This window comes from Ambystoma mexicanum, chromosome 1p (genome assembly GCF_040938575.1).
Source record: "Ambystoma mexicanum isolate Mex_15411 chromosome 1p, UKY_AmexF1_1, whole genome shotgun sequence".
Lineage (NCBI taxonomy): Eukaryota > Metazoa > Chordata > Amphibia > Caudata > Ambystomatidae > Ambystoma > Ambystoma mexicanum.
The window spans coordinates 1,491,615,181-1,491,629,820 of NC_090921.1; the positions used below are offsets into that span (position 1 = coordinate 1,491,615,181).

The 14,640-nt window shown below is 48.9% G+C and overlaps 1 protein-coding gene across 7 annotated transcripts in view; it reads left to right on the forward strand.

Annotated features, from left to right (window-relative positions):
- Window positions 1-14,640, forward strand: part of LOC138456334 (dnaJ homolog subfamily A member 1-like) — a 972,900-nt gene that overhangs the window by 218,236 nt on the left and 740,024 nt on the right. Inside the window, exon 1 of one of the 7 annotated variants that reach the window (XM_069607173.1) lies at window positions 14,567-14,594. The exons of the other annotated variants lie outside the window; for them this stretch is intronic. The gene's annotated coding sequence lies outside the window, so the exon portion shown is untranslated. Of the gene's footprint in view, window positions 1-14,566; window positions 14,595-14,640 lie in introns of those variants that run through there. 7 annotated transcript variants of the gene reach the window in all.

Below are 14,640 nucleotides of genomic sequence, written 5' to 3' on the forward strand. Positions count from 1 at the left end.
GATGTCCCTCGAGGGCTGCTGTCGAGCGAGGCGACGTCACCCGCAGTATAAAGGGCTTGAGCCGTGCCACTTGGCTTCAGTTCCATTTTTCCAATCTCTTCACTTCGTGTCACGAAAACGGCACTTCAGTTATTCGAGCTATGTCTTCCTCAATGAATCCTTCGATGCCAAAAACTGGCTTTAAAAAAGTGTCAGAAATGCGGGAAGATGTCAATCATAGACTCCAATCGGAATTGCCTCTGGTGTTTGGGTCCGGACCATCGGGTCGACGAATGCGGTTCCTGTCAGGCAATGACCAACAAAGGAACGAAGAGGCAAACTAGCGTTGAGGGAGGAATCCTCAGTCTTCTTCGAGAAGAAAGACAGACTCAGGGGAGTCGAGTGGTAAATCTTGACGCAAGTCAGGGATATCAAGATCAAGGAGTCGGTCGAGGAAATCGTCCTCTTCTTAATCAAAATAATCGAAGAAAAGATGACAACGATCTCCCTCTTCCTCATCTTCGTCGTCTGAGAAAGGGGTTATCACCTGCCCTTCAAAGCAAGATTCCCCCATAAAATGCGAGGCTTTCAGAGCCTCGATGATTAACATTTTCGAGAATGCGGCCCAAACCCCCTCGAAAAGGTTGTATGAAGACCATGCCCCAGCTCACTCTAGAAGTGACCGAGGGAAGTCGCAGACCAAATGTGCTAATTCCGGCGAAAAGTAATCGAGGGTGCAATCAGAAGAAATTTCTCCGTCACCTTATAAAAAAAAGCAAAATAAACCTACCGGTGCATAAATCGGTTTTCATCCGCCATCGAAGTTGCTGTTGAAGGTCTCATCGACGCCACTATCGAAGTGTCGAAGGCTCACTCAATACCGACATTGAAGGTAGCGTCGACAACGCTTATGTCGAAGACTCCTTCGACAGTGTCGAAGCCTGCATCAATGACATAAATGCCTTTGTTGAGGCCAATGTTAATTCTGGCTCCCAGATCGACCCCCTTGTCGAAACAGAAGTATATACCCATGACATCAGCAGATAAAAAGTTCCATCCTGAGCCTATGCAAGTTTTTTTTCAAATCTATGGCTTCCATTTATGAGGAGACATCCTCTGAAGGGGACGTTTACCCTGATAGGGTAACATTTGGAACAAACTATGTCGCTGGGGAATTAATAGATCCTCATTCTAAGATGGCTGATCTATATGAATCCCTGCAAACAGCCAGTAGGCTGGATACTTCTCCTGAAGTGGATTTTGACAGACCTGACCCTGCTGATCATGCAGACTTAGGATATAGAACCCTTATGAATAGGGTGATAGAATGTAAGGGGTGGAACAGAAATTCCCCTAGTTACGAACAGGATGACATGACGGACAGCCTCAGTGAAGGCCCCCAAAAGGACCCTGTCCTTACCTTTCACACAGCACTGCAAAAAAGGGTTATGACCACATGGGAAACCCCAGATTCGGGACCGGCTGTGAATACTTTTTTTTTTTTTAGTGAATACAGGCCTTCCTCGTCTGATCCAGAATATTTATCAAAACATCCATCGCCTGAGAGCTTAGTGGTCCAGGCGGCCACATCCACTAGGAATTTGGCTTATCCTTCAATTCCCCCAGATAGGGATGATTAAAATATTGATGCCTGGTCCCGAAAAATCCTTTCTTCGGGCAGCATGGCCTTAAAATAACCAAATGCGACTTGCACCCTTGCAAGATTCACATACACCCTGTGGGATTGTATGACGGCAGCGGCTGAACACATTCCTGAGGGCGAGGAGCGGGTAGGTTTCCTTGCAATTGTGAGGGATGGAAAAGAGGCTATGGGGGAAATGCCTCCATTCAGGACTGGACACTGCTGACAGCATCAGTAGGTCCATGGCATCTAGCACAGTGCTACGCAAGTTTGCGTGGCTGAGAAAGTCAGGCTTTCCACCATATGTGCAGGCCAGGCTGCTCAATATGCCATTTGACGGCTTGAGGTTGTTTGGCAGCAAGGCTAACGAAAGTCTAGAAAAACTGCAGACCTCAAAAGCGGCAGCTAAGTAACTTAGCGCCTCTATAAGACAACCTCATCAACACTCATACTCAAGCTCATCTTCCTGGAGAAGTCGTCCTTTTCGATTGTACTCCTCATTTGGGAGAGGGAAGGGACACGCCAGTCAAAAAGGACAGCAAACAAAATGTCCTTGTGGTGGAAGAGGAAAAACTGCTAGATCAGCCCCAGCAGCAGCAATTGTCCCCTGGGCCACTGCTACAGCCGCTGCAAAGCCACTCTAAGGCCTTCACCCACAAAACCCCAGTGGGAGGCAGGATCTCTCAGCATCTGAACGAATGGCGGGGGCATTACTTCAGATGCTTGGGCACTGGAGACAGTAGCCCAGGGCTACTTCCTTTTCAACAGAGGACTCAGGATCATCCACCATGTACCTGTAGCGGAGAGGAACAAGGGTTAGTACTCCCCTTACATTCTCATCCCAAGGACTGAGGATCGAGACCCATTTTGGATTTAAGACACTTGAACAAGTTCCTCAGGAAGGACCAGCTCAAGATGGTAACACTTTCCCAGATCCTTCAGGCTCTCCAAGACTGATTGGTATCATTGGACCTTCAGGATGTTTACTTCCATATGCCGATCCATCTTAAGCACAGAAAGTACCTGATGTTCGCAATTGGTGGTTCTCACTATCAGTTTTGAGTTCTGCCATTTGGGCTGACCTCCGCCACGAGAATTTTCACCAAGCTAATGGCTGTAGTGGCAGCAAGTCTCAGGAGAGAGGGTATTCACGTCTACCCTTACCTGGACGACCGGTTAAGCAGGGCGAGTTCACCCAAACGCGCCCAGAACCATGACCTGCCATTTCTTGCACAGACTGGGGTTTTCCCTCAGTTACAAAAAGTCAAAATGATACCATTCCAAAGACTCCAATTGATCGGAGCAGTCCTGGATACTTCCTCGGGCAAAGCCTCGCCTCCCGAGGAGAGAGCTCATCACTTTCTGCAGATGGTGACAAAGTTTCAGAATGCCCAACATCTGCTGGCCTTTGACTTGTCGAGGATGCTCGGCCTCATGGCATCCTGCATTTTTCTGGTGCCAGAGGCCAGATTGAGAATGAAATCCCTTCAATGGGCCCTCAGGACTCGGTGGTCCCAGATTTCGGGGAATATGTCAGATCTTTTGCAGGTTCCAACCAGAGTGGCTCAAGATCTGCTATGGTGGACTTGCAAGGACAATATTCTCAGGGAAGAACCTTTTGGTAACCATGGCCAGAGATGACGGCAGTGACAGAGGCCTCACTAATGGGGTGGGGAGTCCACACCAACGATCTGTCAATCAGCGGTCGTTGGTCTGCATCGGAGTCCAAACTACACATGAACCTTTTGGAGCTGAGGGCGATCAGACTAGCGCTGAAGGCCTTTCTGCCCTCTGTACGGGGAAAGAATGTCCTGATAAGGACGGACAACGCAGTGGCCATGTACTTCCTCACAAAGAGAGGAGGCGTAGGGTCACTACCACTGTTTAGAGAGGCAATGCAGCTCTGGTTATGGGCAATACAAGAAGGAATCTCTCTATCGGCAGTTCACCACCGCAAGTGCAAACAGTATTGCTCAAGGGAATTTCCCCTGAGAGGAGATCTAGGGGACACATTCGTAGTGGACTGGGAATTTCCACTCCTGTACGCGTTTCCTCCAGTCCCCGTGATTCCTCATGTAATCAGGAGGTTGAGAAAGTTCAGGAAAACCATGATCCTAATTGCTCCGATTGGGCCAGGGAGACGTGGTACCCGGACCTTCTGGACATGTCCATCTGCCCTTCCACAAAGAGAGGATCTTCTCTCGCAAGAGGAAGGTCGGGTTCTCCATCCAGAGGTCAAAACGCTCAGCCTTCACACATGGTTTCTGAGAGCGTAAGATATAAGGATTGGGACCTCCTGGACGATGTAATGGAGATTTTGCTTTCAGCCAGAAGGCCAGCAACAAAGTCTTTGTACCGGTGTCGTTGGAACTAGTTCAGTAACTAGTGCAAGGACAACAATGTGGATCCATTTCTATATAATACTCCTACGGTGCTTTCTTTCCTTTTACACCTGGCCAATTTGGGGATCCAAGTTGGCACGATAAAGGGATACTTAGCAGCAATATCTATTTTTAAGCGCTCCTCAGAAGTGTCTTACTTCAAAATGCCCTTGGTTATTCAGTTCCTGAAAGGGCTCACACATGTGTACCCTCGAAGCCCTTTGCAGGGTCCCGTCTGGGATTTAGATTTAGTTTTAAAATTCCTCACATGTATTCCATTTGAGCCCTTACACTCTTGTCCGCTAAGGCTCCTTACTTCAAAGGCAATACTTCTTGTGGCACTTACATCAGCCCACATGGTGAGTGAGTTGCAGGCGCTCTCTTGAAAGCCTCCTCACTCCTCACACCATTTTTCATAAGGACAAGGTTACTCTTAAAGTCAAACCCTCTTTTTTGCCAAAAATAGTGACTTTCATCAGTCACAAAAAATCACTTTACCTTCCTTCTATCCTCCCTCTCATGCAAGTAAGGAGGAAGAAAAACTTCACAGACTGGACCCTAAAAGGGCTTTCAGTTTCTATATAACCAGATTGGCTAAATTTAGGCAAAGTGATCAACTTTTTGTCAGATATACTGGACACAAATTAGGACTAGCAGTAACAAAACAGACATTGTCCAGGTGGATAATTCTAGCAATTACTGAATGCTATAGATTAGCGGGAAAAGATCCTCCAGATGGGCTAAGGGCTCATTCAACTAGGGGCATGGCAACTTAACGGCCCTTCAGAGGGGTGTCCCGGTGCAAGCCATTTGTGTAGCGGCCACCTGATCCTCTATGCACACCTTTGTGAAGCACTATTCACTAGATTCAACATCATCAGAAGGAGGCCTTTTTGCCAAAGCCATCCTTCATACAATCCATGATTAAAATTGACGAGTACCCCTACCTCAATTTTTACATACTTGTTTGGCAGTCTAAGATGAGGAATACGTGGGAGGACACAATCCATTTCGAAGAACAAGTTACTTACCAACTGAAATATTCTTTCGATTGGATGTTCCTCCCATATATCGCTCATCAACCCTCCCAGCCTATCCTGCCATACAGTTTACATCAATTGCACTCTGATTTCCTTGAGAGCTTGAGGTCTAAAGTATGCCTGGTCAACTACTCGGCTGGATATATCGAAAAACAGAATTGAAGCTAACGGGCGCGGCTCGAACCCTTTATACTGCGGATGACGTCGACGTTCGACAGCAGCCCTCGAGGGACATCATCACTGCGACCTCGAGCACAGGGCCCCCTGGTGGCAAAACTTTTCCAAACCAGCAAAGCTGAAGATAATATCTAAGATGAAGAATATGTGGGAGGAACATCCAATCGAAAGATTGTTACAGTTGGTAAGTAACTTGTTTATCCATCCTGACAAAGACCATGCTCAAATCGTACACCTAGTCACAGTAGCGCTCCGACAAGGGGCGTACATACAGAGGGTTCTACAACTTCCAAGAACGGAGGTCCAGGTAGCCGGACTCCTCGCCAACTCCACATTGGCGCAAGCAACAAAAAGTGGAGAGGGGGTAGTAAGGGCTTTTTCCAATCCCCCTCACCCCTCCTCCACAACAGCCTCTGAGGGAAAGAAGGCATGACACGCCCCTCCGGGTCTACATGTCTTCTGCGGGGGCAGGCCTTCTCTCCATGCACATTTCTGGCGCCAGAATTTCTCAGACCCCTGGATCCTCTCTGTAGTATCCACAGGGTACCGCCTACACATCCCATCCTCTCTTCCCTTCTCCCCCCCACCCCCCCCCCCACTCCCTCAAGTTGGGACAGCAACCCAGCAAGGCTTGGGCTTCTACTCCAGGATTTTCACCATTGAGAAAAAGAACCAGGCGGGCCTGAGAGTTGTGCTGGAACTTTACACCCTCAAGCTCTCCTTACCTCTACAAAAATTCAAGATGGTTACGCCAGCTTTTATAGCAGAGACATTGTGCAAGGGAGACTGGATGTGCTCCCTGGATCTGAATGACGTGTATCTACATGTCCTGATATGGAAGCCCCATCGTACTTTCCTATGACTCAGGATCATGGGCTACCATTTCCAATACAAGGTCCTTCCTTTTGGCCTCAACTCGGCCCCCAGGGTCTTTAAGAGACTCATGAACACTCTGGCTGCCCTCCTCAGGGCCTCCACTACTACCCATACCTCGACGACTGGCTCGTCAGGGCTACATCGCCGGAAACCGTTCACCACACTTCCCAGGCTCTTATGAACACACTGCACAATCTGTGCTTTTCACTCAATCTCAAGAAGTCGCAGCTGCAATCAACGCAAACTCTGACATGCTTGGGCTTCATCTGGGACAAATGCTCAGAGAAGGTGTTTTCGTCAGAGGAGAAGATCACAGCCATCAAGAGGGCCATTACTCACTTCCTTAGCAGAGAGGTGACCTCGGCCTGGTGGTACCAGCACTTCCTGGGTCTCTTGGCAGCGGTCCTAATAGCTGTCCCCCCACACGAGACTCAGGATGAGGAGGATACAGCTGCACTTAGCGACATATTTAAACCAGGAGAAGGTTTCTCAATCCGAGGGGATCAACGTTCCTCCATCTCTCCATCAGGACCTCACATGGAGGTCCATGGACTGCAACCTACAGACGGGCAAGCCCTTCCGGCCTCCCTCACCGCAAGTCACCATCACCATGGACTCCTCTCTCGAGGGATGAGGAGCCACCCTGGACGATCTCTTGGTCCACGCCACCTGGACCTGACGCGAGCAGGAGTACCACATCAATTGGTTGGAGCTGAACGCCATCTGGCTAGCGCTCAGACCATTCCTCCCACTTATCAAGGGCAAAGTTGTCCTTATCCAGACAGACCACTCGACCAGCATGTACTGTGTCAACAAGCAGGGAGGCACCAGATCCCCTCCACTGTGCAGTCTGGCAATCGGCATTTAGGTGTGGGCCCTGGAAAACGACATCTACTTCAGGGCAGTCCACCTTCTGGGGGAATCCAACCTGAAGGCGTACAGGCTCAGCAGGTTGGGAGCGGACAAATACTAGTGGCAGCTAAACAACCTTGTTACTCAGGAGAAGGGGTCTTCTCCAGGTGAATCTCTTTGCCATCTGGCACAACAAGAAGTGCCTTCAGTTCGCCTCTTGGCAGGGGCAGAGCCCCGGCTTCCTGAGCAACGTATTTCGGATTCAGTGGAACGGCATGACAGCTTACGCCTTCCTGCCCATTCCACTGATTCCCAGAGTGATTTGCAAGATCAAGGAGTCTCGCCAGCTCAACATCATTCTAATAGCTCCATCGTGGCCAGCCAGGCCATGGTTCTCAGAGCTGCTCTGCCTCTTGGAGATGCCACTGATTCACCTTCCGACGGGCCCAGCACATCTTCTGCCGCACCAGGGGGTCCCACCCCGTGCCACAGAAGCTAGCCCTCACAGCGTGGTAAGGCACCTCAGCCTCTCCCAGGCTAATCTGGAGATCATGCAAAGAGCAAGGCTACCAGTGCCCAGTATAAAAGTAAATGGACCAGGTTCTGCCACTGGGCAGCCTCCAAGGAAATCGACCCCCTGGCATGTACTCTGGACGACGTGCTCTCCGTCTCGGCACACCTCGCCCACTCATGCGTGCAGGTAGACACCTGCCGCACTTACCTTGAAGCCATTGGAGCGTACAGGAACTCGGAGGAGGGGGTCTTCTCCTCCTCTAATCTAAATGTCCAGAAAGATTTGACGGGGCTCGCAAGACTCTACCTGCCCATCAAGAAGCCACACCCTGTGTGGGACCTGAACATCGTCTTGGGCGCCCTGGCGCACAAACCATTCGAGCCAATGGCATTCGCTGACATCAGGCTGGTCACTGTTAAAACAGCCTTACTAGTCGGCCTCACCTCGGCTCGCAGAGTCAATGAAATCCAGGCGCTGGTCACCTCAGAACCATATACTACCTTTCAAAGGGACAAAGTAGTCCTGCAGACACACCCAGCATTTCTGCCTAAGGTGCCGTCTGCTTTCCATCTAAATAGTCCTTCCTATGTTTTCTGCCGATCCTAAGGATGAGGCACAGAGAGTTCTGCATTGCCTAGATGTAAGGCGTGCCCTGAAATTGTACCTGGACAGGACTAAGGGCTTCCGCAGGTCAGATGCCCTATTTGTCACTTTTGGAGGTGCAAGACCAGGCTATCGGGCCTCCAAGGTCTCCATATCCCACTGGATGGTCTCGGCCTTCAAAGAAGCATCCGAGGGTCGGAACAAGCCTCTTCCGACAAACATGCACACCCACGCAGTCGGGGCCAAGCCAACGGCTATCGTATTCCAGCGCCATGTCCCTTGGCAAGTCATAAGCAGGGCGGCCACATGGGCCACTCCCTCAGCTTTCTGCAAACATTACTGTTTGGATGCCGGCTCTAGATCTGATGCGGCTTTCGGACAGGCGGTGCTCAAGAACCTATTTGCTTAAGGAGGTTCTCCTCTCCACCCATGGGCTACATTCAGTTGTAATCGCCCATGCAGTATGGAGGAAAGGGGACGGGACTTAAGAGTAATTATAAGTTACTCACCGTTGTGACTAACGTCTTTTAGTCCCCTTTTCTCGATACGTCCCACCATCCTCCCCCTTAATAATACTGGTGTCATTAGGCAATGTTAATCTATTGTCGACGCGTCTATGGTGACTGAGGTGTGACGACGGAGGGCGGAGTCAGGGCAGCACATGCTCCCAGGGCCGCACATGCTCCCAGGGCCGCACCCCCACGCGCCTCTAAATTTAATGGGGAAGAAGGTTTTGTCTGGTGAAAAGGGTTCAGTCTCCTGTCCCTTGGAAGGCATGCCCTGAGTACGTTGGTCACTACGGTGAGTAACTTATATTTTTTCAACTGGACTATATACTACATCGGCATAATAGATTTCCTGAAATTCAGTTATGTGTTTGTTTTGTTGTGCCACCACAAGACTTCCAGTGACCTCATCAGGCCACCCCTACGACAAATGTCTGGGGGCTCCACTGGTCTGGTCAGGAGGCATAGAGCTTGCCTGGCGATAGTATAACATTATAGTGAAGTGTAGTCTTGGGTTTGGAGTTGTGGGCAATGGGATTTGGAGCGCTGGGGGGGGGGGGCATGGGCAACTTGTTGGCACAAGGGGGGCTGTTAGGCCATTGTAGCCCAGTCGGCGTGTGGAGACCCCGCAGCTGCCTAGCCCAGAGCCTGCTGGCCTCTTGAGCCGGCTTCCCTGCCCCGACTGGTCCTACTTTTCTGTGGTGATGCCTTATACAGATTCATTGGCCTGACTGTTCCTACTTTTCGAGATAATGCTGTTCTAGCTGTTTATAGCCAAAATGTGGCCATTGGTGTAGCGATTGGTGGCCCTAGCCAGTCCCTTTCACGGATTGGGGAAAAGCCAGGTTTTCAATGCTTTATGGAACGCCCTGTAGTCCTTGTTGTGTCGAATGTGGGGAGGCAGTTAGTTCCAGAGTGTTGGTGGAGTAGGCAGACCCTCCAAACTTGGCTGAGTTGGAGGCTGGAATCACAAGCAGAAGGGCCGTAGGGTGCGTATTGGGAGGTAGGGCGTAATCCTCTCGAAGGTATGCCAGGCCGGCTTTGTGCACTACTCTGTGGGTGATGCATAGGATTTTGAAAGTGGCACTTCGTCCAATAGGGAGCCAGTGAATGGTGCGGAGAGCAGGCGAGATGTGATCCCTTCGTCCCAGTGCAAGACGGAATCTGGCGGTTGAGTTTTGGACACTTTGGAGTTAAGTTGGTAGGCCGGTGCACCCAAGTAGATGGAGTTTGCATAATCCAGTCTGGACATGACAATGCACATAATAGCGGTCATTCTTGTTGGGGTAGGTGAGCTAATGGCAGAAAAAAAAAATTTGAATGTATTGTGTCCTCCCACGTATTCCTCATCTTTGACACTTGTCCAGCTTCAGCTGCTTTGAAAAATAAATTCGGCTGAGGGTGCTGTGTGTCGATGGCATCGAGTAAATGTCCCTTGAAGGCCTCTGTCGAGCGTGATGTCATCAAAGACATATATAGCATGAGCAGCGCACGTTGGCTTCATTTCCGTTTTTTTCACGACAGCGATATCTTCTAGAGCGAAATTCGGCACACCTCATCATGTGACGTCTTTGTTACAATCACCTCTCGATATGTCTTCATCTTCAACACTGTCGATGCCGAAGTACGGTTTCAAGAAGTGCCGGGATTGCGGGTCAAAAATGTCACTCACTGACCCGCACGCACCACCATATCTGTGGTGCCACAGGGAGGGCCACGACACCTCCGCATGTTCCAAATGGCAGACCATGACGGGAAAAGCCTTGAGGGAACGGAAGGGGAAACTGAAGGTAGGATACATCCCTAAAAAGTCACCTACCTGATCTGCTAAACCTTTGACTGACAAGTCGAGAGGCGACTCTCTTCGGAGGAAGAAGGCCAAGCGATCCAGGTTGAGGAGTGGCTCCCACCACTGCTTTGTCTTCGAAGAGAAGGCACCGCAGGTCACCTTCGTCGACTTCTTTGCAGGACGTATACCCCGAAAGGTTTGCATGCCCTACTAAAAAGTCCACTCCGGCTAAGTGGGAAGCCTTCATGGTTGAAATGCTAAAGATTTTTGAAAAACAAAAAAGCCATGCTTCTTCTAAGCTTTTAAAGGAACCCGGAAAGGAAAGGTCTCGTCCGAAATACCTTGAGCCCGGGAAAAGGGCCTGATCCGCATCAGGAACCTTTGAGGCCTCGATCCGATATTCTATTGTTATTGTCCGTTATTCCAATTTCCTCCGAATGGTAAAAAAGGTTGCCTTAATTTCACGATGCCCGGAATGGTATGGTATGTATTGTGGCACAGGTTTATTATTTTAGTTCTTATGGTCGGTGTGGCCATAACCAGATCCTTGAAGAGGTATCCATTCTTGGCGGACAGGGCCCATCGATTGGTTTCATTGTAATCCTTCCAAAGGTCCGAAGTTGGGGTCTCAGCTCTTATATTGTCCAAAAGTGTGTTGGCCTGGCTATAAACGCTGTATTCGGGAACATTCTGGGGAAGGTTTGTGCTTCTTCTGGTACGTAATCTGGTCGTCTAGACAGGGAATCTGCAATAACGTTGGACGTTCCGGGTACATGCTGAATGCAGAACTGATATTGAGAAAAAAGTAGGCCCAACGTGCTTGACGCCTGTTTGTGCATTCCATCGATTGTAGGACCTGTAGGTTCCAATGGTCGGTCTGTACCTGCACTAGGTGTCTAGCGCCCAAGAGAAAATGGCACCATTCCATAAAGGCCTGTCGGATGGCAAGCAGTTCTTGTCGATTAATGTGTTTCACTAGGGTGCAATGTCCGGGACAAATATGCAATGGGGTGTTCTTGGTTATCTCCCGATTCTTGTTTCAAAACTGCCCTTATGGCGTACTCTGAGGCGTCAATGTCCAGCAAGAAGGGCTTGGTTATGTCTGGTTGAGCCAGGATGTGTCCCTGAGTAAATTTGTCTGTCTGGAAGGCGGTTTCTTGTGCTGATGACCATCAAAAGGGCGTGTCTTTCTTCAGTAAACATACAATGGGTTAAACTTGGACGAAAATGTTGGAATTAACTTTCTATAGACGTTTGCAAGGCCTAGCGTCAAATTTGGCTCGATCCATTGCCACCCCGTGTGGACTCAAAATGAATCCTAGGTATCGTACTGTGGACACATGAAGGATGCATTTCTCGGGTTTTGCTAACAGATGATGGTCCCGTAATCGTTGCAAAACCAATGTGACATGTTATTGATGCAAGGCTGGATTGTTGGAGTAGACCAATAGACAATCACAAAAAGAAACAACATATCGGAGAAGACTCGGTCTATGAAACGTTGGAATACAGCAGGGGCATTGGCGAGACCAAATGGCATGACCAGGTATTCAAAATGCCCAAAAGGAGTTCGGAAGGCGCTCTTCCATTCATCGCCCTCGGTTAAACTGATCAGTTGATAAGCACCCCGTAAATCCAGCTTGGTGGATATCACTGCACAGTGTAGGGCTTCCAATATGTCTGATATGAGTGGCAAGGGATATCGATCCTTTTGGGTACACTGGTTCAGACCCCTGTAATCCAAACATGGTCAGAGTTCCTTGGTGTGTTTCTTGGGTACGAAGAACAGGGAGGCTACAGCAGGGCACTTGGAAAGACGAATGGTTCTGTTGAATAGGTTTGTGTCCAAGTATTCTCGCAGGGCTTTCTTCTCGTGTTCTGAAAGGATGAACATCCTATTGAAGGGGATAACCGCATCCTATTTGGTGTCAATGGCACAATCCTCAGGTCTGTGAGGAGGTAAAGACTGCACAATGGCCGTAGAGAAAACATCAGAGAATTGATAGTAGGCTTCAGGTACTGATGTTCGAAACGGTAATTGGTCGATGTTCCGGTATTCCACTGTTCGTGGGCATGGTGAGTTGTACCTTCTGGGAAAGACAATGTGAAAGACAGAATTCAGATCCCAGGAATAACGATCCTGCGGCCCATTTGATGTAAGGGTTATTCTTTGCAGCCATGGCATGCCCAGAACCACTGGATAATGAGCTGCCTTTATGATGTCAAATCGTAAGAGCTCCTGGTGATTGTGAACGGCGAGCAAGAGTTCTGTGGTTTGTTGGGTTATTGGTCCTGATGACAAGGGTTTTCCATCGATTCCCTTCAACGGCCTGGATAATATCCTTAGGCTTTCTTAGTATTTGAAGCCTTTGTGCCCATTCGTCATCTAGGAAGATGCCTATGGCCCCACAATCCACCAAGGCCAGGACGGAATAGGATCCTTTATCGACTGTAGACACGGTTACCTGGAGGATCCCCAAGGTGCTTCTCAAGGACGAACCCAAGGAGGTGGAAGAGTCGGAGCAGGAATCTGTCTGCCGAAGCTGGCCTCTGTTCAGGATCGGCAGCTGGCGTTTCCCGAATGTCTTGGAGGGGCTATCGGGCAGTTTCTTACCAAGTGTTTGTCAGATGCGCAATACATACATAGACCACTGTCGATTCTGCAAGTCCTTTCCTGAGAAGTCAGAGGTCCCTGTAAGGAACCCAATTGCATGGGCTCAGGTTCAGTGGAAGATGTAGGTGGATCCCTGGGACTGGAGTATACTGGTGAAGATTTCTGTTGAGGACTCTGTCTTCCTTTTCTCTGCTTTTCTTTCTGGGATTCGAAAGTCAATCTGTAAGGATAAATCCAAAAGGGCTTGGAAGGATCCATGACGGGCCACTCTGGCCAATTCATCCTTCAGCTCCTCATTTAAGCCACGTCGAAACAGAGTAAAGCGTGTTTCGGGGGTCCAATCAGCATCCTTGGCTAATTGCTTGAAGCGAGTCACATATGACAACATATCTTGGGTTCCTTGTTGGAATCCCAGCAGTTTCTCTTGGACGGAGTAAACCTGTTCTGAACGGTCAAACATGGTCTTCAATGCAGCAATGAAGCCGTCATAGTTGTCCAGCAACGGGTCCCCTGAAGACACCAGAGGTGTAGCCCATGCTAGGGCATTCCCAAAAAGATGTGATATCACGAAGCCAACCTTAGCCCTGGGGATAGAGAAATAATAGGGCTTAAACGTGAAGTATCATGTTCATCTACAATGCCTCCTACTGACGCACTCTCCTGATAAGCGGAGTTCCTGGACAATACAAGTTGTTTTAGGGCTGCGTTCTCTGCCTTGAGGTTCTGGACCTCGGTTGATAGCTCCTGCATGACTCTTGGCTCACCTGTTTGGTTTTGGATGTCTTTTTCTTTGTGGTCACAGGTTTCTCCTTTTTTCCTGGAAGTGCGGATCTTATGAAGGAATGGGCGAGTCTCCTACTACGCCATACTGCAGGTAGGTAGCAGGCAGCACCCAGGGCTCTTGCCCTGTGTCGAGACGTTCAGTCCAGGAAGCAGGTCAATATTCCAGGGGGATTCCAGGAAGGAATGAGGAACAAGTTCGCCAGGAAAGGATAACAGAAGTAGAAAGAGGACAGACTACATCCAGCGATATCTTGGGGATGCCCCTTTTTTACACTACGCGATGCAGCCACATCAACGTGGATATAAACCGTGACGCGGCCGATCTCCAAATGAAAGAGAAAGAAATACTCCATGATCGGGAGGAAAAGTATGCTGCAGGGATTTATCTGCTATAAATAAACTACGCTAAGCGGCCAACTATGAAAGGGTAGGTATAAAGGGAACCAGTGTTTTTGCAGTTCCTAAACCTTAAATAGGAACGGATATATATGACACTGAAAAGCGATCCCTCAGAGGATGCTACTTAAGTAACATGATAGAAACGCAAAGATTGATTTTTGGTACTTGTAACTCACAGGTCCTTATTATTCAAGGAAGGAGAAGTATGAAAAACCCCTGGCTACAAGAAAAACTCATCGGTAAGAGTAGCCTAGGAAAATATTTGATATGGATGCAATGAACATGAATGTGACATTGACGTATGGATATGCGAACATCATGAAATGTGCAAAAGAATGGCGAACATTTCCCCAATGGGTTTTTCTTCTCCCTTTAATTTGCAGATGGATCGCAACAAGTAGGTCAACGATGAACAAAATCTGCAAGACCACAATTAAGGGTAAGAGGAGGAACACTTTCTCCAATTGGGTACTCTATAAAAGAAT